The following is a 26249-nucleotide window of genomic DNA, read 5'->3' as shown; positions in this document are numbered from 1 at the left end:
GATTTCATTGTAATTTCATTCTTCGAGAGCTGCAAGATCACCAATGGTATCAGTTTTTTCGGACATGCCTGAAAAAAAAAAACAGATATCAACTTCATATAAACAAGGTTTACCGGCCAGTGGTCTTCTTCAGTGCGGACGCACTCACATTGCTCAAACTCTTACGGGAATCAGTAGATTGACTGCCGCGAGTAACGAGTATAGTGAGAAGGGGCACTACAAATGCAGTGTGTGGACGGTAAGTTGGGAATGTGGGTCTCACGGGAGCGTGCCAGAGATACGTCCCTGCAGCAGTTGCACTATCCTCTGTGTCTTCGGTGGCTCAGTTGGATAGAGCGTCTGCCATCTAAGCAAGAGATCCCAAGTTCGAGTCCCGGTCGGGGCACACGTTTTCAACTGTCCCCGTTAACTTATATCAACGCCTGTATGTAGCTAGGGGTATTCATTTCATTGGAATATCATTTTATCTAGCTGCATATTTTTTTGTTTATCGTTTAACATACGAGTATCTTGTTAATTGAAAATAATAAGTAAGTTATTATTGTCATATAAAATATTTACAATAATGATAATCTGTAAGGAAAGGCTTAAAACATGGCTTTCTTTTACACCATGCGCATAAAATGAATGAAATTTCTTCACGTAATTTACACGACGGCAAAGATAATATAAAACATAATTCAGCACGATTTTAAATTGTCATGGGTGATCCTTTGAATGTCCTGATTTCTGTAAAGGCATATTTCAGTACATTGCTAAGTCTTAGCGAATGGAATTAATAACGTACTGGCACTGCAGCTTGATTGTACAAAAGTGGCGGTTGACATCAAAATCATTCAATAGAACCACACCTGACAAATCATCTCACTCTTCCAACACTAAATGCTGTACGGCTGTACCTGTGCTATCGGATCCTTTGGTATCACCGGATGTCTGTTGTCCTCGGGTAAAAGACTCAAAATTGTTTTTTTTTTCGCACTGACAATCCGCCTTTTTATAGTTTTAAAAGGAACTAATGGGAGTTTGGACACAGTATCTGAGACTCTTTTCTTGAGGCTCCAAATGCCCTTGTGACACATCTAAATCTGTTATACAAACGTCTAACCCGGTCAAAAGATACTTGAAAGATTTATTTCCTAGTGAGAGAGAAATACACTGAAGCGCCAAATAAACTGGTACGGGCATGCGCATTCATATACAGAGATATGTAAAGAGGCTGACTACGGCACTGCAGTCGGCAACGCCTATATAAGAAGACAAGTGTCTGACACAGTTCTTAGATCGGTTACTGCTGCTACAGTGGCAGCTTATCAAGATTTAGTCAACTTTGAACGAGGTGTTGGAGCACGGGCGATGGAACACAGCCTCACCGATGTAGAGATGAAGTGGGGATTTTCCCGTACGACCATTTCACGAGTTTAACGTGAATATCAGGAATCCTGTGAAACATCAAATTTCCGACATCGCTGCGACCGGAAAAACATCCTGCAAAAATGGGACCAACGACGACTGAGGAGAATCGTTCAACGTGACAGAAATGCAGCACTTCTGCAACTGCGCAGATTTCAGTGGTGGGCCATCAACAAGTGTCAGCGTGACAAACACTCAATGAAACATCGTCGATATGGGCTTTCGGAGCCGAAGGCCCCCGCGTGTACCGTTGATGACTGCATGACACATAGCTTTACGCCTCGCCTGTTTTATCTATGTAACTTTGTATGAAGGTTTGAATTTATCTAACTGTTCTGTAATTTTTTTCTGCTTAACTATCATTTTACATGCATGTCTTTTTTTGCCGATGGTATTTTCTTCGCTGAAGCTCCAAAGGCTTCTGTATTCAAATACAGAGATATGTAAACAGGCAGAATACGGCGCTGCAATCGCCTACGCGTATACAAGTGTCTGCTGCAGTTGTTAGACCGGTTACTGCTGCTACAATGGCAGCTTATCAAGATTTAAGTGAGTTTGAACGTGGTGTTACAGTCCGCGCACGAGCGATGGGACGCCGAGGTAGCGATGAAGTGGGGATTTTCCCGTACGACCGTTTCACGAGTGCACCATGAATATCAGGAATCCGCTAAAACATCAAATTTCCGACATCGCTGCGGCCAGAAAGAGAGCCTGCAAGAATGGGACCAACGACGACTGAAGAGAATCGTTCAACGTGACAGAAGTGCTATACTTCCGCAAACCGCTGCAGATTTCAATAATGGGCCGGCAACAAGTATCAGCGTGCCAACCGTTCAACAAAACATCATCGATATGGGCTTTCGGAGCCGAGGGCCCACTCGTGTACCCTAGATGACTGCACGACTCAAAGCCTTATGCCTCGCCTGGGCCGTCAGCACCGACGTTGGACTGTTGATGACAGTGAAACGTCCCCTTAGAAAAATTATACATGACTGTGCTTAAACTGACACACAATATTTTTTAGCGCAACGTAATCTGACTTTCAATAATCCCTACAAAAGAATGGCCCTGACTAACATTAACCTATACCTTTCACAAAACACTTACCTCACAAAAATCTTCGTTACTCGAACTACTGCAATACAGCGAGCGCCACTATTGCCAGCTAAATAAAAGATTCAAACTACTGAAGGCACTAACTACTGATAGGCATAGTTAGCAAATGAAAGATGTATTTACCTTAATAGTGTTGAAAAATCATAATATACATAGCAGTTCATGACATCCAGTCTTACAAATTTCAAAACTCCGCAATTTCTCTCCCCACATCCACCACTACTGGCGGCTCACCTCCAACTGCCCAACGTTATGCGCTGTTAACATCCAGCTGCCCAACACTACAATGGCAGACAAAAATGCAAGAGCGCTACGTGGCATTACCAATAAGAAAACCTAAACAGCCTACTTACAACTGGAAACATGTTGCCTGGTCGGCCGAGTCTCGTTTCAAATTGTATCGAACGGATGGACGTGTACGGTATGGAGACAACTTCATAAACCCATGGACCCTGCATGTCAGCAGATGACTGTATGGTGTGGAGCGTGTGCAGTTGGAGTGATATGGGACCCCTGAAACGACTAGATACGATTCTGACAGGTGACGCGTACGTAAGCATCCTGTCTGATCACCTGCATCCATTCATGTCCACTGTGCGTTCCGACGGACTTGGGCAGTGAGGACACACGTCCAGAATTGCTACAGAGTGGCTCCAGGAACACTCTTCTGAGTTTAACTACTTTCGCTGGTCACGAGACTCCCCAGACATGAACATTACTGAGCATAACTGGGATGCCTTGCAACGTGCTGTTCAGAAGAGCTCTCTTAGGGATTTATGGACAGCCCTGCAGGATTCATGGTGTCAATTCCCTCCAGCATTACTTCAGACATTAGTCGAGTCCATGCCACGTCGTGTTGCGGCACTTCTACGTACTCGCAGCGGCACTACACGATATTAGGCAGGTGTACCACTTTCTTTGGCTCTTCAGTGAATTCGTTGGATGCATTCCAAACCATGTCTTCCGCCTCATGTTTACACTTCCTGCAGTTCCCTCTAGTGCGACGGAAGTTATTCCCTGATGTCTCGACACATGTCCTGTCATGGTGCCCCTTCTTCTTGCCATCGTTCTCCGTAAGTTGCTTCCCTCGCCGATTCTGCAGAGAACTTCCTCATTCCTTACCTTACCAGTCCACCTAAGTTCAACATTCTTCTGTAGCACCACCTCAAACGCTTCGACTCTCTTCTGTTCCGGTTCTCTCACTGTCTAAGATTCACTACCATACAATGCCGTGCTCCAAGTGTACAGTACATTCTCAGAAATTTCTTCGTCAAATTAAGGCATATGTTTGATACTGGTAGACTTCCCCTGGTCAGGAACGTCCTCTTTATCTGTGTTAGTCTGCCTTTTGTGGCCTTCTTGCTTCGTCCGTCATGGGTTATTTTGCTTGCAAGGTAGCAGAACTACTTCACTTCGTCTACTTCCTGATCACCAATTTTGATAATTAAGTTTCTCGTTATTCTCATGTCTGCTACATCTCGTTACCTTTGTCTTTTTCCGGTTTACAGAGAATCGATATTCTATACTCATTAGACTGTTTATTCCCTCCAACAGTACCACCTCCTATCTGCCCACTGTTGTTTGTCTAAGAACGGCCAGAAATGGCGCTTCACTCAGCAGAGTCTCCACCAGCTCGAACAGTCCCCTGCTGACATGCAGGGTCCATGGGTTCATGAGGTTGTCTCCATATTCTACACGTCCATCTGCTCGATACAGTTTGAAACGGAACTCGGCCGACCAGGCAACATGTTTCCAGTCAACAGTCCATATCGATGATGTTTCGTTAAATGGTTCGCACGCTGACACTTTTTGATGACCCAGCATTGAAATCTGCAGCATTTTTGCACTACTATCAAGTTGAACGATTTTCTTGAGTCATCGTTGGTACTGTTCTTGCAGGATCTTTTTCCGGCCGCAGCGATGTCGGAGATTTGATATTTCATCGGTTTGCTGATATTCACGGTACACTCGTGAAATAGTTGTACGGGAAAATCCCCAATTCATAGCTAACTCGGAGATGCTGTGTCCCGTTGCCGTGCCATGTTCAAATCTACTTAAATCTTGATAACCTGCTGTGGTGTCACCGCCAGACACCACACTAGCTAGGTGGTAGCCTTTAAATCAGTCGCGGTCCGTTAGTATACGTCGGACCCGCGTGTCGCCGCTATCAGTGATTGCAGACCGAGCGCCGCCACACGGCAGGTCTAGTCTTGAGACTCCCTAGCACTCGCCCCAGTTGTAGAGCCGACTTTGCTAGCGATGGTTCACTGACTACATACGCTCTCATTTGCAGAGACGACAGTTTAGCATAGCCTTCAGCTACGTCATTTGCTACGACCTAGCAAGGCGCCGTATTCAGTTACTATATGTCTTCTGAACAGATAATACTGTGAATCCTGTACCGTCAAGAGCGACGGTCCTCATTAATGGATTAAAGTTAAGTATGAAACTAATTACGCCCGCTTTATGAATTCTTATTCCTTGTCATGTTCCAGACCTCACGTCAGTATAGTTCTTCCCTCCCCACTCCAGCCTGGGTGAGCTAAGACGCGTGCATTTCGGCCTCCTCTAGTAACACGGTGTTGGCCCCTCTGCCAACACTACACCTGCCATTGTAGCAACAGTAACCGATCTAAAAACGGCGCGACACACTTCTCTCATATAGGCGTTGCCGACCGCAGCGCTCTATTCTGCCTGTTTATACACTCCTGGAAATTGAAATAAGAACACCGTGAATTCATTGTCCCAGGAAGGGGAAACTTTATTGACACATTCCTGGGGTCAGATACATCACATGATCACACTGACAGAACCACAGGCACATAGACACAGGCAACAGAGCATGCACAATGTCGGCACTAGTACAGTGTATATCCACCTTTCGCAGCAATGCAGGCTGCTATTCTCCCATGGAGACGATCGTAGAGATGCTGGATGTAATCCTGTGGAACGGCTTGCCATGCCATTTCCACCTGGCGCCTCAGTTGGACCAGCGTTCGTGCTGGACGTGCAGACCGCGTGAGACGAGCTTCATCCAGTCCCAAACATGCTCAATGGGGGACAGATCCGGAGATCTTGCTGGCCAGGGTAGTTGACTTACACCTTCTAGAGCACGTTGGGTGGCGTGGGATACATGCGGACGTGCATTGTCCTGTTGGAACAGCAAGTTCCCTTGCCGGTCTAGGAATGGTAGAACGATGGGTTCGATGACGGTTTGGATGTACCGTGCACTATTCAGTGTCCCCTCGACGATCACCAGTGGTGTACGGCCAGTGTAGGAGATCGCTCCCCACACCATGATGCCGGGTGTTGGCCCTGTGTGCCTCGGTCGTATGCAGTCCTGATTGTGGCGCTCACCTGCACGGCGCCAAACACGCATACGACCATCATTGGCACCAAGGCAGAAGCGACTCTCATCGCTGAAGACGACACGTCTCCATTCGTCCTTCCATTCACGCCTGTCGCGACACCACTGGAGGCGGGCTGCACGATGTTGGGGCGTGAGCGGAAGACGGCCTAACGGTGTGCGGGACCGTAGCCCAGCTTCATGGAGACGGTTGCGAATGGTCTTCGCCGATACCCCAGGAGCAACAGTGTCCCTAATTTGCTGGGAAGTGGCGGTGCGGTCCCCTACGGCACTGCGTAGGATCCTACGGTCTTGGCGTGCTTCCGTGCGTCGCTGCGGTCCGGTCCCAGGTCGACGGGCACGTGCACCTTCCGCCGACCACTGGCGACAACATCGATGTACTGTGGAGACCTCACGCCCCACGTGTTGAGCAATTCGGCGGTACGTCCACCCGGCCTCCCGCATGCCCACTATACGCCCTCGCTCAAAGTCCGTCAACTGCACATACGGTTCACGTCCACGCTGTCGCGGCATGCTACCAGCGTTAAAGACTGCGATGGAGCTCCGTATGCCACGGCAAACTGGCTGATACTGACGGCGGCGGTGCACAAATGCTGCACAGCTAGCGCCATTCGACGGCCAACACCGCGGTTCCTGGTGTGTCCGCTGTGCCGTGCGTGTCATCATTGCTTGTACAGCCCTCTCGCAGTGTCCGGAGCAAGTATGGTGGGTCTGACACACCGGTGTCAATGTGTTCTTTTTTCCATTTCCAGGAGTGTATATCTCTTGTAAGAGGTCCGAGCGGATGTAATTTCGATGTATTGCTCACGCGCTGCCTGCGATATGTAAGGTATAAGAGAATCTCAGACCAGAGAGCAGTGTTGACTGCAGTAGGAACTGTGTAGCAGTAGGAGTAAGTTGTTGCTAGCGAGCAGTCTAGTCTGGTCTGGTGTATCGTGTTGTCTGGGCCGGTCGTGGTGCAGCGATGACGGAGCCTGAGCATTATTGTATAAGGTAAAAGCAGCCTCGCGCACATGTAGTATTGTTATCTCAAGTCCCATGTAAATGTTTTAAAAATGTCCTAATAATAATCTTCCTCATAAAAAATAAGTTTTAACAACCATTAATTTCAATTTAAAGAATTTACTAATTTCTCCAATCCAAGATCATCCCGATTATTGCAAAAGAAAAATCAGTTGTTTCTTTTCATAAATGACAAATCTATCGGCCAGCATTGCACAGGGCTGTTCCAGAAAAAATTTATTGTAAGAGCAGATATATATGCGTTATCTGGCGACTTCATTGAGGTAAGAATTTTTGTTTTTTATTCAGAATGATCTTTCAGGGCCATGACGCAGCACTGCTGACGTCCAAAATTTACCAGGTTAAATTCACAGTCATTTATTGAAAAGTTATAAGTGAGCGACAATTTAATTGAGAGGTTAGTTACATTGTATTATTACCAGGTTACTGAATTTATTTTTTTGTTGGGACGTTACGCTGAATGTGAACGACATAATTATAATTTTTACCGTTGAGAGGTTAAGGAATTTTTCGGTTTTAATGTTACACTAAATGTGAATGAATTTTTTGGGGAGGTTACACTCTGTATTTGAACTCGGAAGCCTATACCAGTTTCTTTGGCGCCACAGTGTAATTGAGGACGTAGTGTGTAACACTGAGTTGAAGAGGTTGGCACAGGTGAGGAAGCCATGTCAGGGCATAACAAGACAGCCAGAAGACTGAAGGCCCCACCGTCTCGGAAAAAAAGAAAAAAAAAGAAAGAAAGGAATAGTGTAGATCGACTCTGTTGCTTGCGGAACATGAAGGAGCCGGGGTGTCTCGTAGCGATACATTCTGTGTCTGTACGTGGAATTGTGGAATGAAATGACAATGACTTCTGATATATCAAGAGAAGTTCATAAATATGTTCTAATTTGCTAAAATCTTTATTCTCAATAAATACCAGAGTCCATCACGTGTAAAAGCGACTTTAAATTGAAAAACAAATCCTACTCATGTCTGATCCTAAATAACAAGAGTCACAGTGATGAACTGTAAATGAGTCACATTCGTTAGCTGTGACTGAGAGGGAATTAAGAAAATTAATACGGTGCTATTCAACTTGTAATAGAGCAGGGTAGCATCATAAGTTCGCATCCCTTTGAAACACAGCGGCACTGAGTCAGCGCTCTGGCTGATGAACGAGCAGCAGATGGCCGCTCGCGGTCCACAGCTTTTGGCACGGCAGAGGAGTGGGCTGGCCTGCCAGCGCGGCCCCGTGGTCCTCTCTGGCACCGTACCAGGCGGGGAGTCAACGGACCGGGCTGCGGCACTTGTTTATACACGACTGCTCAGCGCCGCTCCACGCAGCTCCACTACTTCGCTGTGGAGAATATTCTTCACTCACTTGTGGAGGTTCATTTTACCGCCTGCTATTACCACGTTAATACTGCGTGAAGAGTTTGACAGAGCACTGAAAGACCTAAGTCGAAACAAGGCCCCGGGAGTAGCCAATATTCCATTAGAACTACTGACAGCCTCGGGAGAGCCAGTCCTGACAAAACTCTACCATCTGGTGAGCAAGATGTATGAGACAGGCGAAATACCCTCAGACTTCAAGAAGAATATAATAATTCCAATCTCAAAGAAAGCTGGTGTTGAGAGATGTGAAAATTACCGAACTATCAGTTTAAAAAGTCACAGCTGCAAAATACTAACGCGAATTATTTACAGATGAATGGAAAAACTCGTAGAAGCTGACATCGGGGAAGATCAGTTTGGATTCCGTAGAAATGTTGGAACACGTGAGGCAATACTGACCCTACGACTTATCTTAGGAGCTAGATTAAGGAAAGGCAAACCTACGTTTCTAGCATTTGTAGACTTAGAGAAAGCTTTCGACAATGTTGACTGGAATACTCTCTTTCAAATTCTAAAGGTGGCAGGGGTAAAATACAGGGAGCGAAAGGCTATTTACAATTTGTACGGCAACCAGATTTCAGTTATAAGAGTCGAGGGACATGAAAGGGAAGCAGTGGCTGGGAAGGGAGTGAGACAGGGTTGTAGCCTCTCCCCGATGCTATTCAATCTGTATATTGAGCAAGCAGTAAAGGAAACAAAAGAAAAGTTCGGAGTAGGTATTAAAATCCATGGAGACGAAATAAAAACTTTGAGGTTCGCCGATGACATGGTAATTCTGTCAGAGACAGCAAAGGACTTGGAAGAGCAGTTGAACGGAATGGACAGTGTCTTGAAAGGAGGGTATAAGATGAACATCAACAAAAGCAAAACGAGGATAATGGAATGTAGTCGAATTAAATCGGGTTATGCTGAGGGAATTAAATTAGGAAATGAGACACTTAAAGTAGTAAAGGAGTTTTGCTATTTGGGGAGCAAAATAACTGATGATGGTCGAAGTAGAGAGGATATAAAATGTAGACTGGCAATGGCAAGGAAAGCGTTTCTGAAGAAGAGAAATTTGTTAACATCGAGTATAGGTTTAAGTGTCAGGAAGTCGTTCCTGAAAGTATTTGTATCGAGTGTAGCCATGTATGGAAGTGAAACGTGGACGATAAATAGTTTGGACGAGAAGAGAATAGAAGCTTTCGAAATGTGGTGCTACAGAAGAATGCTGAAGAGTAGATGGGTAGATCACATAACTAATAAGGAGTTATTGAATAGAATTGGGGAGAAGAGAAATTTGTGGCCCAACTTGACTAGAAGAAGGGATCAGTTGGTAGGGCATATTCTGACGCATCAAAGGATCACCAGTTTAGTATCAGAGGGCAGCGTGGATAGTAAAAATCGTAGAGGGAGACCAAGAGATGAATACACTAAACAGATTCAGAAGGATGTACGTTGCCGTAGGTCCTGGGAGATGAAGAAGATTGTACAGGATAGGGTAGCATGGAGAACTGCATCAAACCAGTCTCAGGACTGAAGACCACAACAACAACAACAACAACAAGAACAACATTATCACGGTCTCCTTTTGTGTTGTGACTGCGTTTCTACAAGGAACAATTACTGCATTTGATATGACACCACATCTTTGGCTGACCGAAATAGGAATGTTGATATTTTTCAGAGCAACAGGAAAAGATGGCATTAATGCTGAAGTATCCAAATATGGAGGAATGATGCTACACCAACGACTGCTACATCTATTCAGTGAATGTTGGAACAAGAAGAGTATTTCCAATGACTGGAAAACAGAGAGAGTGAGATCAATTTTTTAAAAAGGAAATAAAAGCCTATGCAGTAATTACAGAGGAATAAGTTTACTAGACTCAGCATACATGGTGTATGCTAAGATTTTAAATACAAGACTTAAAAACATAGCAGAGACAGTACTGCATGAGGTACAAATGGGTTTTAGGAAAGAACGCTCCGCAATAGATGCAGTTTTTATTTTACATCAAAAAATAGTAAAACAAAGAGAGTATAATAAAGAAACACACGTTGCTTTTATTGACTTTAAAAAACTTTTGACAATGTCAATAGACTTTAACTTTGAGAAATAATGACGAATCATGGATATGCAAAACATCTAGTAAATGCGATAATATCACTCTAGATCTCAATGTTAAAACATCTAATGAGATACCAACTAGCATAGGGGTAAGACAAGGCTGCTGCATCTCTCCAGCTGAGCTTTGCGTCTACATTAATGAAATAATACATATATGGAAATCAGAATTTCAGAAAGGCATCTACCTAGACAGGAACATTCTTTTAAATAATTTACTATATGCTGATGATGCAGTGATCCTAGCAGATAAGGAAGATGACCTTCAGAAAGGAATCTATTTGCTAAAATAAATAAGTGCAAAATTTAACATCGAAATTTCAAAAGGAACAACTAAGACAATGGCCTTCATGGGGAAAAAACCAATCAGAACTAAAATAGTGATAGAGCAGAAGATTTTAGAGCAAGTAAAATACTTCAACTATCTCGGATGTGAAATGACATATGGCTACAGGAGAGATATTGAAATTAAGCTTAGTAAATTCAGTCGGGTTTGTGGAACAATCAACAGGAACCTAAAAAACAAAACCAGCAGAGACAGTCAAATTAAGTTTTACAAAACTATTGGAATTCCCACACTGTTCTATCGAAGTGAGACATGGGTGATTACCAAGCAGCAAGAAAGCCGGATTCAGGCACAAGAAATGTAATTCCTTAGAGGTGTTAAAGGTTGCAGAAGAGAAGACAAGAAATCAAGATATTAGAGAAGAACTGCAAGTCTTTAGCCTCAAGGTTAAAATTCGAGATTATAGAAGAAAATGGACTGAACATCTACAAAAAATGGAGAGTGAGAGACTTCCCTTAAAGGCAAGAAATTATAAGCGCTATGGGAGAAGAGACAGAGGACGACCCCGACAGAGATGGGTTCCGTAACAGGCAATTCCTGCCTAATACCTGAAGAGACGATGAAGATATTTTTCAGAATGTCGGGAATCCGATATATTGGGATTTTAAAAAATATCATTATCGGCCTCCGATATATCGAAAAAAGTATAGATATATCGACGAAAAAATGTCGACGTACTGGCCCATAAAAATGTCAGCTGCACGTTGTAAATACACTGCCGGTTTCAGAGCTGTATATTTAAGTGTCGATTTATTATTAGATATTTTGCACATCAACAAGCTAGTAGCCTGGTTATACCCCTTAGAGAAAGAACTGAAAGGAAAACGATGCACGTTCACACTTGGCGATAACCACTTTGCTAACAATGGCAACTGCAGGCAAGTGGCACAATAAAAGGTGTCTGATGGGTCCAGTGTTCGGTTTCGCCACCTATTGGATTTGTCTGGAACACTTCATGTCGACCGAGCGAGGTGGCGCAGTGGTTAGCACACTGGACTCGCATTCGGGAGAACGACGGTTCAATCCCGCGTTCGGCCATCCTGATTTAGGTTTTCCGTGATTTCCCTAGATCACACCAGGCAAATGCCGGGATGGTTCCTTTGAAAGGGCACGGCCGACTTCCTTTCCCATCCTTCCCTAATCCGAGCTTGTGCTCCGTCTCTAATGACCTCGTTGTCGACGGGACGTTAAACTCCAATATCCTCCTCCTCCTACTTCATGTCGACTTCCTTGTTCTTTTCATTTCTGCAAACGCCAGCGTCCCAGCAGTTGTAGTGTCACAATTGCATCGTGAAGTGAATCGTAGCAGTTTCTGTTAGTAGCTTCGAGCGCTTATTAGGTCAGAATTTCCCCTCAAGCGTTTCCGCCCACCCCAGAGACCAACCTTCGCATTTAGATTTTTGTTCATAATTTTCAGCAGCTGTTTTTGACGAATGCCAATCTGAAAAAGTAGCACACTAGTTACGTTAAAAATTGTTTTTAACGCAACTGGTGTGCTGTTTCTTCACATCCGAAATCTTGTTATTCTATTCACACTGCCATCCCCCCCCCCCCACCCCCCCCTCTCTCTCTCCTCCTACCAGTGCAATTGGACTTCTTCTTTGTGCCACCTACACTTGCTTCACAGAGTCAAAGAGAAAGAGTGGACGTGATGAAAGCTCAAAAAGTAGAATATTGGCGTTCCGATATCGATATATATTGTAAAAGAAATACCTTAATATCTTTTGGAGAAAGTGAGGACACATAAATATATCGATATTTTATAAACAATCCTCGTCCGAACAGATATGATACTTAAGTCAGCTACTAGGAAATCTGCTCATCTGCCGGCTTCTGTAACCATGTTCCTGTGCCTGAATGGGTTAGTTGGTTTTGGGGGAAGAGACGAAACAGGGAGGTCATCGGTCTCATCGGATTAGGGAAGGACGGGGAAGGAAGTCTCCCGTGCCCTTTCAAAGGAAACATCCTGGCATTTGCCTGGAGCGATTTAGGGAAATCACGGAAAACCTAAATCAGTATGGCCGGACGCGGGATTGGACCGCCGTTCTCCCGAATGCGAGTCCAGTGTGCTAACCACTGCGCCACCTCGGTCGGTGCCTGAATGACTTTTGAATATACTATTATATTCATTTTTTAATTTGTGAGCATATAACGTTTTTTCTTTTAACCTCTACAAATGTAGGTAGAGTCTAACAAAAAAAAAAAAAAAAAAAAGACACATCACGTAGGAGTTATGCAAATTTGTTACAAACTGGCATTTATATACGTATTGACGGAAAACGCAAATTTGTAAACTTTGGCGAGCGATGGTAGAATGTGTGACACTGCAGCGCAGTTTCTCCGCTCACCTAAGCTAGATAGTAAACAATGGGCATGCCGATACCAGGGCATAAAGTCTCTGCGAATTTCATTCCGTGGACTCGGTTGGACAGTAACTATGCCTCGCTGACAGGCGCGTGAACGCTATAGAAAGAGGTCAGTATTTTACAGAGGAAGTGTTGCTGCGCTCAAAGGGCAACGTCACTATTCGACGATGTTCGCAGGAATGTGTGAACCCTGGGCGAACACAGCGTCAGCAAGGAAGCAGTCGACCTAGAGATACGACACGACGGGAGGCCCTAGCAGTCGTCATAGATGCACTCAGGATCTCGGATACATTATTTTCCTCTGTCTGACATGCAACTGGTGCTTCAGGGACCACAAGCACCATTAGTAGGATGTCACATAATGAGGGTTCGGCTCGCGATGCCCCTTGCACTATCACAGTCAAGACATAACTTTCTCTCAATGTGCTTTGCACACGTATGTGTGACTTTTGAATATGTTTTGGTAGTTTTTGTGCTATAAGGCGTGGACGTATGTGGTATCGTCGCTCTCTGACGGTTTTGGCTGACTCGGTGGCGCTTGGGCTTCCACTGCAAATTCGTCGACCTTGCTATCATTTTCAAAATATTTGCAAGAACTTTGTCCATTACAGTCTGTAAATCCCTAGAAAAGTTTCTGCATTTCATTTGCCTCTCTTGCTTTCATGAATGCCTTACAGAGTCGTTTTATAAAACTCGTTGCATCATCGCTATTGTTATTTATAATGTTTTTCCCAAAAAATTATCCAAATTGTCTTACTATTTCTTGGTTTCCTTCGCGAACATTCCCTTATGTCCTCGACTTCTTTTGTGATCCCTGTTTCGTTACAGAGAGACAGTCTGCCACTTCGTTCTTCGTCATTTGGATGCTTTGACCACACTGGAAGCGTCTGGGCCACCTACCAACTGTGTCATGTCATGGCGCACTGTTGCTGTACACTTCCAGCGACTCGACATGAATTGTTGCAGCATTTTCCTCTTCCGGTGCAGTAAAGGAACTACAGCTCGGTAATCCTCTCACGACGCACCGTGAAGAATTATCCGAATGGGACTAAAGTCGGCAGATGTGATGCAAAAACAAATGTTTAAAATTTCAGGAAAAACTAGATGATGTATTTATTCGAGAAAAACAGCTCCACAAACTAAGTAAGTTAACAACGCATTGCTCCCGCTCCTGCCCTTGCAAGTAATTATTCGACTTCACATTGGCTCTGAGCACTATGGGACTTAACATCTATGGTCATCAGTCCCTTCGACTTCACATTGACTGACAGAGTTGTTGCATGTCCTGCTGGGAGATAGAGTGCCAAAGTCTGCCCAACTGGCGTCAAAATATCGAGCTGGTTGAAGGGCCTTGACCAAAAAACTCAAAAAGTTCTCATTTGGGGAGAGATCCGGTGATCTTGCTGGCAGAGGTAGGCATGGGTAACCATGAAGACGAGCAGTAGAATTTTCGCCGTGTGCGGGCGAGCATTATCTTGCTGAAATTGAAGCTCAGGATGGCTTCCCATGAAAGGGCACATAATGAGACGTAGAATAATATCGAGGTACCGCTGTACTCTAAGTACGCCGCGGATGACAACCAACGCGTTCCTATTCTGATATGAAATCACTCTTGGTTGTCGCGCCATACGGCCTCTGTCTGGGGCGTCTACGGACACGTTTTCGCCAGTCTGCCTCGAATCTCACTGACTGGAGTACAGTTGTCTGCAATGATGAGCCCCTTGGAACTGAGCTCCAATGTCCAGCAAAGGCGTGCTTCTTTTCATAGAAGAACCCATTTCGTTGTCATCTGCGGCAATCTCATAGCACAGCGGTTTGTCGACTACATTCTACGCCCCGTTTTGTTGCCCTTCATCTCAAGCCATTCTGGGCTTACATTTCAGCAAGATAATTACCGCCCGCAAGAATTTGTCACGATGTCGCTCAGGAAGACATCCAACAACTCCATCAACCAACGCCAAACCGAATAACTGCTTCCATAAGGGCCAGAGACGAACCAACGCGTTATTGAGTCCCTCAGTTTGTGAAGCTCTTTCTCTTGAATAAATCATCCAACTTTTCCAAAACTGTAATCATTTGTTTGTCTTTGCATGTACGTCACATCTACCAGTTTTCGTCCCATTCGGATAATTCTTTCGTAGTTCATCGGCTTTTTGTGTATTCTATCTGAACTCCGTACCGGAACGGAAAGGGAGAAAGCCCTAATAACTAATAGAATAGGATGTACTCTTTGCTGTGCACTTCATAGTAGTTTGTAGGGTATGGATGCAGTTGTAGATGTATCAATGGGTTGTGCCTTTTTGTTATTGCACCTCTTAACAAGCCGGGCGGGGTGGCCGAGCGGTTCTAGGCGCTACAGTCGCAGGTTCGAATTCTGCCTCGGGCATGGATGTGTGTGATGTCTTTAGGTTAGTTAGGTTTAGGTAGTTCTAAGTTCTAGGGGACTGATGACCTCAGAAGTTAAGTCCCATAGTGCTCAGAGCCATTTTTGAACCTCTTAACAGCATGTTTCAGCACTGTGGTGCTAGTGTTCCAGTAAGTCCCGGAGCACCTGACATGTACGCCTGCACCATCTGTGCCAAAAGTTCCGAGGCTGATTTTATTCCTGACGTATAAGCGACGGCAGCGCAGTAACTATGCAGCGTGCTCAAACAACTGCAAACAACAGTAGTGCATCCGACCAGTTACTTTATGTAGTGGACGGACGGCCGTACTGTGTCAACGTTGTTGTATCAGAAATCGCAATGGAGTAACGAACTGAACATCCCTAAATCGTAGGTTACACGTGTTATACGATAGGAGTGGTGATCTGTCGATTTAATGGAAAGAAATTTCTTCTGTAGCCAAGATCGCAAACTGTTATTTTTCTCACGATGACTGGTTTCGACAGAAGCTTGTTGTCATCATCTGATCTTTGGAAATTTAAAGTGCATACATATTAATGACTTAGTGGAAACACACTCCACTCACAATGCGGCGTAATTGCATTCGTTTGTCAGTAATAAGAAGATGAATATATAAAATACGCACAGTGCCAAAAGTGTTCGGTGAAGTGAAACAGCTTATGTGTCAAAAATGTTACGTCGTAAACAAAAAAAAAGAGTTCTTATCTTCATGTTGTCGATTTACGACGATTAATTTGACATCTACGCCATTTCACTTCAGCGACCGCTTTTGGATCTATGTGCATCTTAAATTTTCATTTTTACTGTCAAACCAATGTGCTTATTGTGCATTATGAGTGGAATGTGGTCCCTCTACGTGACTGATACGAGGTGTGGCTACAAAATAACGGGACTATTGCCGTAAAACATGTTATTTCAAAACCATGCAGTAGCTATTGTCACCCTCAATATACTTCCCTCCTCTATCCGTACAGCGCTCCATTGATGGAAACAGTGCTGGAAGTCTTCCTCCATGAGGTTCTTGAAGCATATTTGACCTTGGGGAACAGATAAGACAGATGGCGCAAGGTCAGGCAAACAAGGTGGGAGGTCTAACACTCGAATGGTGTACTCCTGTGAATCCTCTTAACGGGATATGGGGGCGAGGGATGTGTCGGTGCTTTGTCTTGATGCGGAGCCCATGACTCGTTCTTCCACAAGTCGAGTCGTTCTTTTTTTTCTTATTTTCTCATGGAGTTGAACAAGAACCTCAACTTAGCAATGTTGATTAATAGTTTGACCTTCAGGAACCCAGTGAAGGTGCACAATTTCACGAATATCAAAAGAAAAACAGTCATCACCACTTTAAATCTTGATTTGGTCTTTCGAGATTTCTTTGCTCTCGGTGAAGCTGGGCCCTTCCAGTGCACGATCTAGCGCTTGGTTTCCGCTCGTAGGTTAAAAAAAAAAAAAAAATCGTCACATGTTATCACTCATTCCAAGAAATTAGGATCATGTTCAGTGCTATTCCAAGTGTCAGTACAGACATTTTTACGAGCTTCTTTTTCCTGGATCGTGAGAACTACCGCCACTGGCTTCACACAAAATTTCCTCTTGTTAAATTTGTTTTGTAATATTTGCCTTACGCATTCTTTGTCAATTCCTACAGTTTCAGCAATCGATCGAATACTCAGCCTACGGTCAGATCGAATCAGATCACCCACTTCTTCGATACTTTCCATCCGTTTTTGACGTTGAAGGGCGCCCCGGGCGTGACTGATCTTCAACGTCTTCTCGCTCGTCTTGGAAACACTTGAATCACTGAAAAACTCGCGTACGTGGTAAACAGTCTTTGCCATACACTTCTTCGAGTAAAAGGTAAGTTTGAGTTGCAGTTTTTTTCTAAGTTTATGTGGAACTTCATGACAATTCGTTGCTCTGTTATTACACTCATCATTTTTCTGGCAAAGAAAAATAACAGCTCTTACACAAACGAAGGCGACAGTCGCACTGATTTGTCTACAGACACCAGAGATGTTGCATTCGTCTGAGAAGGCTTCACGCTTCATAGCTATTGGTCGTCCATCTTTGGCGCATGCGTACTTACTCTGTGACACATCAGTCGCGTTGTTTTATAGCCACACCCCGTATGTATGCACTTTCAATTTCCAAAGGTGATGACAGAAAGCTTCTGTCAGAACTGGTCATTGTGAAATAAATAATACGAGGGTCATTTGGAAAGTCCTGTACACTGCACGCGCGAGCGTTACGGTGCCGTGATCAAGTTGAAATTCATGTCACTTGTTAGCGAGGCTCAGTGGAAGCTGAAACCGAATCAGTTCGGATTACATGTACTGACCAGCGTTCCTACATCGAAATCGAATACCTACATGGAAAGAACTCTGCGGAAATTTACAACGCTTTGAGAGAGATACGTGGGAGCAATGTAGCGCAAGTTTCCCAAACTGTATTCCGTAGAACACAGGTGTTCCGCGGGAAGTCAGTAAAAGCTCCACGAAAAAATATTAACGACATGGCGTTTTTTATTCGACATGTAGGCGATACAAAATACTTTTTCAAATTTTATTATGATTTTTGTTATTAGTTATGATTTAAAATAGAAATAATCACTGAAAGAAACAAATTTTTGATATTTTTTAAAAATTGATTAATCTTTAAAATAACGTGTTCCATCAAAGTACCAGGACTCTCAGAGTGTTCTCTCAGAGGAAAAGTTTGTGAATCACTGGCCTAGAGTGTATCACAACAGTCTGCTTGTTTCCGTTAAGGAAGGGTAAACACTAAAATGGATGGCCATCAACAGCAACAGACTACACCTCTCAAGTTATTGTTAATGACATTTTGAAAGAAGATCGGCGAAAAACATGTGAGGAAATTGCATATGAGACCAAAATGTCTTTCACTTCAGTTTACAGAGTAAAAACTGTAAAGGTGAAAAAAATTGTTGCCAGATGGGTTCCACATGATCTGAGTGAAGACCAGAAAGCAGGTCGCAAAACAGCCGCAGAAGAATTACTTCAACAGAATCAAACACAAGGAGAACAGTTGTTGAAGAGGATTGTTGAACTTGTTGAAAACGGGATTCGAGATTTTGAGCTAGAACAGAAGTCTCAGCCGTCGCGATAGACAAGTTCCGACTCTCTGCGCACGAAAAAATCCCGTCGCCAACGGTCAAAAGTGAAACTGATAATGATCTTTGAGTATGACATGAATGGAGTCTTTGGTCTGGCGTAAGCTGTCGCCAGCACACCGGTCGGCAAAGATGAAGCGCGAAGATCGATAACAGGCGCTGGGTCAAGCGCTCCTATCACGAGAGGCCAGAGACACAGCGACGTGCAACAAACCACCAACGCCCTCACGACAGCATGTATTCAGGGCGCCTCCACTGACCGAAGGGCCTCACTAACTCACTCTCCAGTTTGGCAACTGCCAGTCATTGGCAGAGCGGGTCACAGGCTTCGACAGTACATATCGACCAGATTAGAGTCCATAGCGGGCCTAGCAGTGAAACTGAAGTTTGTAATAGCAAGGATTGTTACTGATGAGCTTGTACCACAGCACATGGACTCTATTAGAGTTAAGTATCCAGGTCATGTAAATGATGAACCGTAGTAATCCACGTGTGCATTTGTGTTGTAGAAAGCGGATACCGGGCACCTATAACAACATCCCCTCCCTTGCTTCCTTGCGGTACAAGACTCTACAGTCTTAGCCACAAACAGAGTGCCCAGGCATCGTCTGTAACGGTTGCTTAGTACAAGCTATTTCTGTAAAATGTTTTGGGCCCAAAAATTAGTCAAAGAAAGCCTGTCATGCTTGCATCTAGTGTCGTCATTCTGCATCATAATGCAAGACCACATATTACCCAGCCAGCGTGAGAAACGCTCGAGAAATCTGGATGGGAAGTACTTCCTCACCGCCATACAGTCCTGATACGAGTCCGACAGACTCTGATTTGTTTCCCAAATTGAAGGAACAACTCCGTGGAAAACGTTTTGATACAATTGATGAAGCTTCCAGTGAGGTGACCCCAAGTAATCAGACAGCTCAACAATGAGGTGCCCTGTCTGGAATACAGAAGTAGCCCGAAACATTCGGAAGGTGTAACAAGCAAGCATGGAAATTGTATTGAATATCTGTAAAGGTTTTTGTACAATAAATTACTTTCTACAATTCTGTCTTACAGTGTGCAGAACTTTCGAAATGGCTTGAGAAGAAATTTATTTCCGTTATCCCTAAAACAAGTTCTCAAGACATTCTCCAGACTGTTTTAAAGGAAATTGTGTCCGTAGCCGAGCGGTTCTAGGCGCATCACTCTGGAACCGCGCGACCGCTAGGGTCGCAGGTTCGAATCCTGCCTCGGACATGGATGTGTGTGATGTCCTTAGGTTAGTTCGGTTTAACTAGTTGTAAGTTCTAGGGGACTGATGACCTCAGATGTTAAGTCCCATAGTGCCCAGAGCCATTTGAACCATTTTTGAACGTCTGCCGAGATTTGATTGAAGTGAAAAACGCGGTTCTTCTTTGGAACAGGTCACTACGGGTAACGAGACTTGGTCGTGCAGGAATCGCCCACAAAACGACATCGTGCAGAAAGGGGCTCTGACGGTTCGCCAAGACCAGAGGAGGTGCGAATGTGATAGTTTCACGTGGTTGAATGAATGTTCTGTGCGTTGGACTCAAGTGGGTGAGATTATGTGGAACACCTGAAGCATGAAAACCACCACCTTAACGTTTCTCTACTTCTTATTAACCTAGTCTCGAAACTGATGGAGTACCTACAAAGAGACAAACAAATAAAAGGTGATCCAAAAAGAAAGAACAGATTTCAGTTCTTTATTATAGACAAACTGTAAAAGATAAAAACACACTGCACATGTCACTGGATAGATGGAAGTTCAAAGCTTTATGACTGCGTAGACACTATTCTATACAATCCACATGAGCACCATGCGTTTCTCGAGAAACATCAAAACGGTAGTACATTTCATTCCAATCGCGAATTAATCAGGTCCCTATTTATTGAATCGACACTTTCAACGATTCGATATCTCAGATCTCGAAGAGTAGCTGCCACAGTTGGTACGAAGGCTCTGTCTTTTATGCACCCCCGCGGAAAAAAATCGCAAGGTGTGAGGTCTGGTGCCCTGTGAGGCCAAAACAATGAACAAGATCTTGTTGTCCAACTCTTCCAATCCAGTCTCTTGTCTTGCTACAAACAAATAACAGGGCACCTGTGTCAAAACTTTGAACCTTTATCTATTACTGACGTGCGCAATGTGTTTCTACCTTTTATAGTTTGTTTTGCAACAAAGGACAGAAACCTGTTCTTTCTCTTTGAATCACCCTGTATTTACTTTATTTTTTCGAGATGATGGTTAAAACAGTATGCCTGCCGTTCGCGGCAGGACGGTGAACCTCTCTAGATGTGCTGCTACGCGCGTCCAGGAAGGGACGTACCGTAATTAAGGCACCATTTTTAACGTCGTTAAAGAAGCTATTAAGAGCACGCTGGGACGCGGCGAGATACAGCGACGACCCACCGCTAAATTAGGGACAGGCAAAAGCGCATCTCGTAGCGTAAATGCTGCCTGATGGCTCACTTTGCAGCTCGTCGCTCCAGTAGCGGCATGTTTGCGTCACACAGTATGGCCACGGCCAGCTACATACTGGCGAGAAGGAACATGCATAATTCTATATTCAGAGGCTAACAAGCAGTCGATGCTCTATATGATTGAACTCGCCAGACGGAGAAGAAAGGAAGGATGGAGTCGAATGTCCCGTCGACGTCCTGGATATTGGAAATGGAACACCAGCTGGAGACCTTACTGGTTAGTTAGTAGATAAAAATTGCAGTATAAAAAAATAATTAATGTAGAGTAATGAAATTTCGGGAATAAATTTGTCTAGTTAACATACACTCCTGGAAATAGAAAAAAGAACACATTGACACCGGTGTGTCAGACCCACCATACTTGCTCCGGACACTGCGAGAGGGCTGTACAAGCAATGATCACACGCACGGCACAGCGGACACACCAGGAACCGCGGTATTGGCCGTCGAATGGCGCTAGCTGCGCAGCATTTGTGCACCGCCGCCGTCAGTGTCAGCCAGTTTGCCGTGGCATACGGAGCTCCATCGCAGTCTTTAACACCTGTAGCATGCCGCGACAGCGTGGACGTGAACCGTATGTGCAGTTGACGGACTTTGAGCGAGGGCGTATAGTGGGCATGCGGGAGGCCGGGTGGACGTACCGCCGAATTGCTCAACACGTGGGGCGTGAGGTCTCCACATTACATCGATGTTGTCGCCAGTGGTCGGCGGAAGGTGCACGTGCCCGTCGACCTGGGACCGGACCGCAGCGACGCACGGATGCACGCCAAGACCGTAGGATCCTACGCAGTGCCGTAGGGGACCGCACCGCCACTTCCCAGCAAATTAGGGACACTGTTGCTCCTGGGGTATCGGCGAGGACCATTCGCAACCGTCTCCATGAAGCTGGGCTACGGTCCCGCACACCGTTAGGCCGTCTTCCGCTCACGCCCCAACATCGTGCAGCCCGCCTCCAGTGGTGTCGCGACAGGCGTGAATGGAGGGACGAATGGAGACGTGTCGTCTTCAGCGATGAGAGTCGCTTCTGCCTTGGTGCCAATGATGGTCGTATGCGTGTTTGGCCCCGTGCAGGTGAGCGCCACAATCAGGACTGCATACGACCGAGGCACACAGGGCCAACACCCGGCATCATGGTGTGGGGAGCGATCTCCTACACTGGCCGTACACCACTGGTGATCGTCGAGGGGACACTGAATAGTGCACGGTACATCCAAACCGTCATCGAACCCATCGTTCTACCATTCCTAGACCGGCAAGGGACCTTGCTGTTCCAACAGGACAATGCACGTCCGCATGTATCCCGTGCCACCCAACGTTCTCTAGAAGGTGTAAGTCAACTACCCTGGCCAGCAAGATCTCCGGATCTGTCCCCCATTGAGCATGTTTGGGACTGGATGAAGCGTCGTCTCACGCGGTCTGCATGTCCAGCACGAACGATGGCCCAACTGAGGCGCCAGGTGGAAATGGCATGGCAAGCCGTTCCACAGGACTACATCCAGCATCTCTACGATCGTCTCCATGGGAGAATAGCAGCCTGCATTGCTGCGAAAGGTGGATATACACTGTACTAGTGCCGACATAGTGCATGCTCTGTTGCCTGTGTCTATGTGCCTGTGGTTCTGTCAGTGTGATCATGTGATGTATCTGACCCCAGGAATGTGTCAATAAAGTTTGCTCTTCCAGGGACAATGAATTCACGGTGTTCTTATTTCAATTTCCAGGAGTGTATTTAACTGATTGACACTACAAGATCACCGGTTAGTGCTAGCGCGAGATAACTAAGCTAAACTCCTCCCGGACAGGCCATGAAGGCCCAAAGGTACCGACCGGCCGCCGTGTCACCCTCAGACCACAGGCGTCGCTGGACGCGGATATAGAGGGCATGTGGTCAGCACACCGCTCTCCCAGCCGTATGTCAGTTTCTGAGACCAGAGCAGCTACTTCTCAGTCAAGTAGCTCCTCAGTTTGCCTCACAAGGGCTGGGTGCACCGCGCTTGCCAACAGCGCTCGGCAGACCGGATGGTCACCCATCCAAGTGCTAGCCCAGCCCGACAGCGCTTAACTTCGGTGATCTGACGGGAACCGATATTACCACTGCGGCAAGGCCGTTGGCCTTAGCGCGAGATAAGCCATTGCAAATGTGACATGCTGGTACATTGACAACCAGTTTAACCGACAGAATGTTGATTGCAAGCATGCAAACGTGCATGCATTTCGTTCTACAAGTGCCGCAGGTCAGTTTGTGGGATGGACTTCCAAGTCTGTTGTTCTTGATCGGTCAGTACTGGGACGGTTAACGCTGGTTGTAGATGACGTTGGAGTAGTCGTCCGATGATGTCTCACTTGTGCCCGATTGGAGGCAGATTTGGTGATCGAGCAGTTCAAGGTAATATGTAGACACTCAGTAGAGCATGTCGCGTTACAACAGCGGTATGTGGGCGATTGTTACCCTGACGGGAAACACCCTCTGAAGTGCTGTTCATGAGCTGCAGCGCACCAGGTCGAATCATCGGACGGATGTGCAGATTTGCGGACGGGGTGCGTGGGATAATCATGAGAGAGCTTCTGCTATCGCACGAAATCGCACCTCAGACCTTAACTCCAGAGTGCCTATCGCGCAGGCGGGTTGGTTGAAGACTCTCAGCTGGCCTTCTTCTAACCAACAGACGGCCATCACTGGCACTGAGGCAGAACCAACTTTCATAAGAAAACACGTCTCCACCCTGCCCTCGAATGAGCTCTGGCTTGGCACCACTGAAGTCGCAAATGTTGGTGGTTTTGGACCAGTGCGGTGCAGGTTACAGGGCGCCTGGCGCGGAGCTGTCCTTGAAATAACCTGCTTTAAGGGGCTCCGGAAAGGCTCAAAATCATGAAAAGTTAAATTTTTACTTTTTTGCGTTTTCTGAATCTGCAGACTATTACCTTTTAATAGATATATAATTTATTCAATTCCGAAGACTACAACTATTTTTTAAATTTTTTTTGAAATGTGTTCTACATGGGCGTGACCCACTGTGGCGCTGTTAAACTGCTGTCAAATGGTGTTGTTATTAACGTCCGTGTTCATCAGGTACATTTTAGTGCTGTGAGATAAAGTATGTGTTGTGGCTAAACCTATTTTCAGAGACTTAGCAGCACCTGAACTGTTGAAAAAGTGTATTCACGGAAAAACTCAAAACCCCAATGAAAGTGTAAATAGTGTTATATGGTCGAGAATCCCCAAGACTGTATTTGTTGGAATAGAAACACTTCACTTTGGTGTGTATGATGCTGTTGCGACTTTCAATGATGGCAACATTGTAAGGTGCAAGGTATTTAGAAATATGGGAATGAAGATAGGTTCTAACATGGTACGAGCGATGCTTGCTTTAGACAAGGAACGCCTTCGGGCTGCAGACAGGGCTGTAAAGAGTCTATAAATACAAGAAAGAGTAAACAGGAGGAGGAACAAGAGGAAGCTGGAGGAGGAGTTAGCAGAGGATGCAGATAATCCATCCTATGGACCTGGAATGCACTAATCCAATCTTTGTCGCTCGATTCCCAAAACTTTTATTTTCTCATACTAATTACATGTTTTCTAAGGATCTTCCAAACACATTTGTTTCAAACTTTCAGTAAATGTTACACAGTACCTTCTGCATAATTTAACACAGCCTTTTTCCAAAAAACTGTATATTTTTGAATATATAAATAAAAAATTGCAAAAAATGTTGTGAATTTTCATTACAATTGAAAAAAAATCATCTTTAATAAGTGAACTAAAATTTTGTAAAATCCCTCTGTTAAGTTGTAGCCCATATTCCAATAAATAATCTGTAAAAAGTTTAACTTCCTACCTCAAATGGTTCAAATGGCTCTGAGCACTATGGGACTTAACTTCTAAGGTCATCAGTCCCCTAGAACTTAGAACTACTTAAACCTAACTAACCTAAGGACATCACACACATCCATGCCCGAGGCAGGATTCGAACCTGCGACCGTAGCGGTCGCGCGGTGCCAGACTGTAGCGCCTTTAACCGCTTGGCCTCCCCGGCCGGCCCTACCTCAAATACTTTGTGAGGAAAGATGTAATTTATAAGCGTTATTTTAACATTGCAATTATAGGGCGTTCCGGAGCCCCTTAACATTTTGTTGTGGCACTGTGGGGCCAACTGCTCCTCATATTGCTGCTTCAGATACAGTACGATGTGTCAGAGCCATATGTCGAACACGATGGTCTTCCCTCTCGCTTGTGTCACACGCCCGCCCGGATCCCGGCTTTCTTGTGACCATACATTCCCGTGACCACCACTGCCAGCAATAATGTACAGTGGCTACATTCCTGCAAAGTCAGTCTGCAGTATCGCAGAAGGTACATCCAGCTCCTTGTAGCCCTGTTACACGTCCTCGTCGAAACTCAGTGAGGTGTTGATAATGGAATTTTGTCACATTAAAGACATTGAAATGAGAAATGAAATGAGTGTATGGCTTCGTTGGCCGGGACGCCCCGTCCGGGGAAGTTCGGTTGCAGACACTAAGTCTTATTTCAGTCGACGCCATATTGGGCGACTTGTGCGCTGGTGATGAGGATGAAATTATGATGAGGACAACACAACACCCAGTCCACGAGCGGAGATAATCTCCAACCCGGACCCCGCTGCACGGGAGGCAAGCACGTTACCACCCAGCTAAGCAGACGGACATTAAAGGCATTATTGACTAGCGTCTACTCACCACGTCCAGTCTCAAACGTAACCAACTCTCACGACCGTCACAGCGTGTATTTAAAGTAAACCTGGCTTGCATCCGCATGGTCGCGCTAATAGCGCTACTCTTAAGCGACTGACACGAAACTTGAAAAGACGTAACTTTTCAGATGTAGAAACACGCCTACCAACTTCCGTTTACATCATATATCTCCTTATTCGTGCTGTGATTTTTTTTTCCGTCAGTTATTTGCATGTTGCGACCTCTCGCAGTAATGTGGAACCATCCAGTTCAACAATTATAGTACACTTCTTCGGCAAATTATGTGGCAACATTCAGACCATTTACATGATCGTCTTAAGCTATTTTTTTTAGACGCAGTGAAATGTACTAGTCTGTGGTTAAACAGCCTCTATCTTAACACACCGA

General features: G+C 45.1%; 1 protein-coding gene and 1 pseudogene across 1 annotated transcript in view; both read right to left on the bottom strand.

The window, feature by feature from the left end:
* The window catches only part of LOC126161413 (protein quick-to-court), a 765830-nt gene that overhangs the window by 523071 nt on the left and 216510 nt on the right, over nucleotides 1-26249 (bottom strand). The gene's annotated exons all lie outside the window — the stretch shown is intronic.
* On the bottom strand, nucleotides 23130-23247 carry LOC126164250 (5S ribosomal RNA; annotated as a pseudogene).

Source organism: Schistocerca cancellata, chromosome 2, assembly GCF_023864275.1.
Source record: "Schistocerca cancellata isolate TAMUIC-IGC-003103 chromosome 2, iqSchCanc2.1, whole genome shotgun sequence".
NCBI lineage: Eukaryota > Metazoa > Arthropoda > Insecta > Orthoptera > Acrididae > Schistocerca > Schistocerca cancellata.
This window is presented reverse-complemented; position numbering and strand designations above follow the sequence as displayed.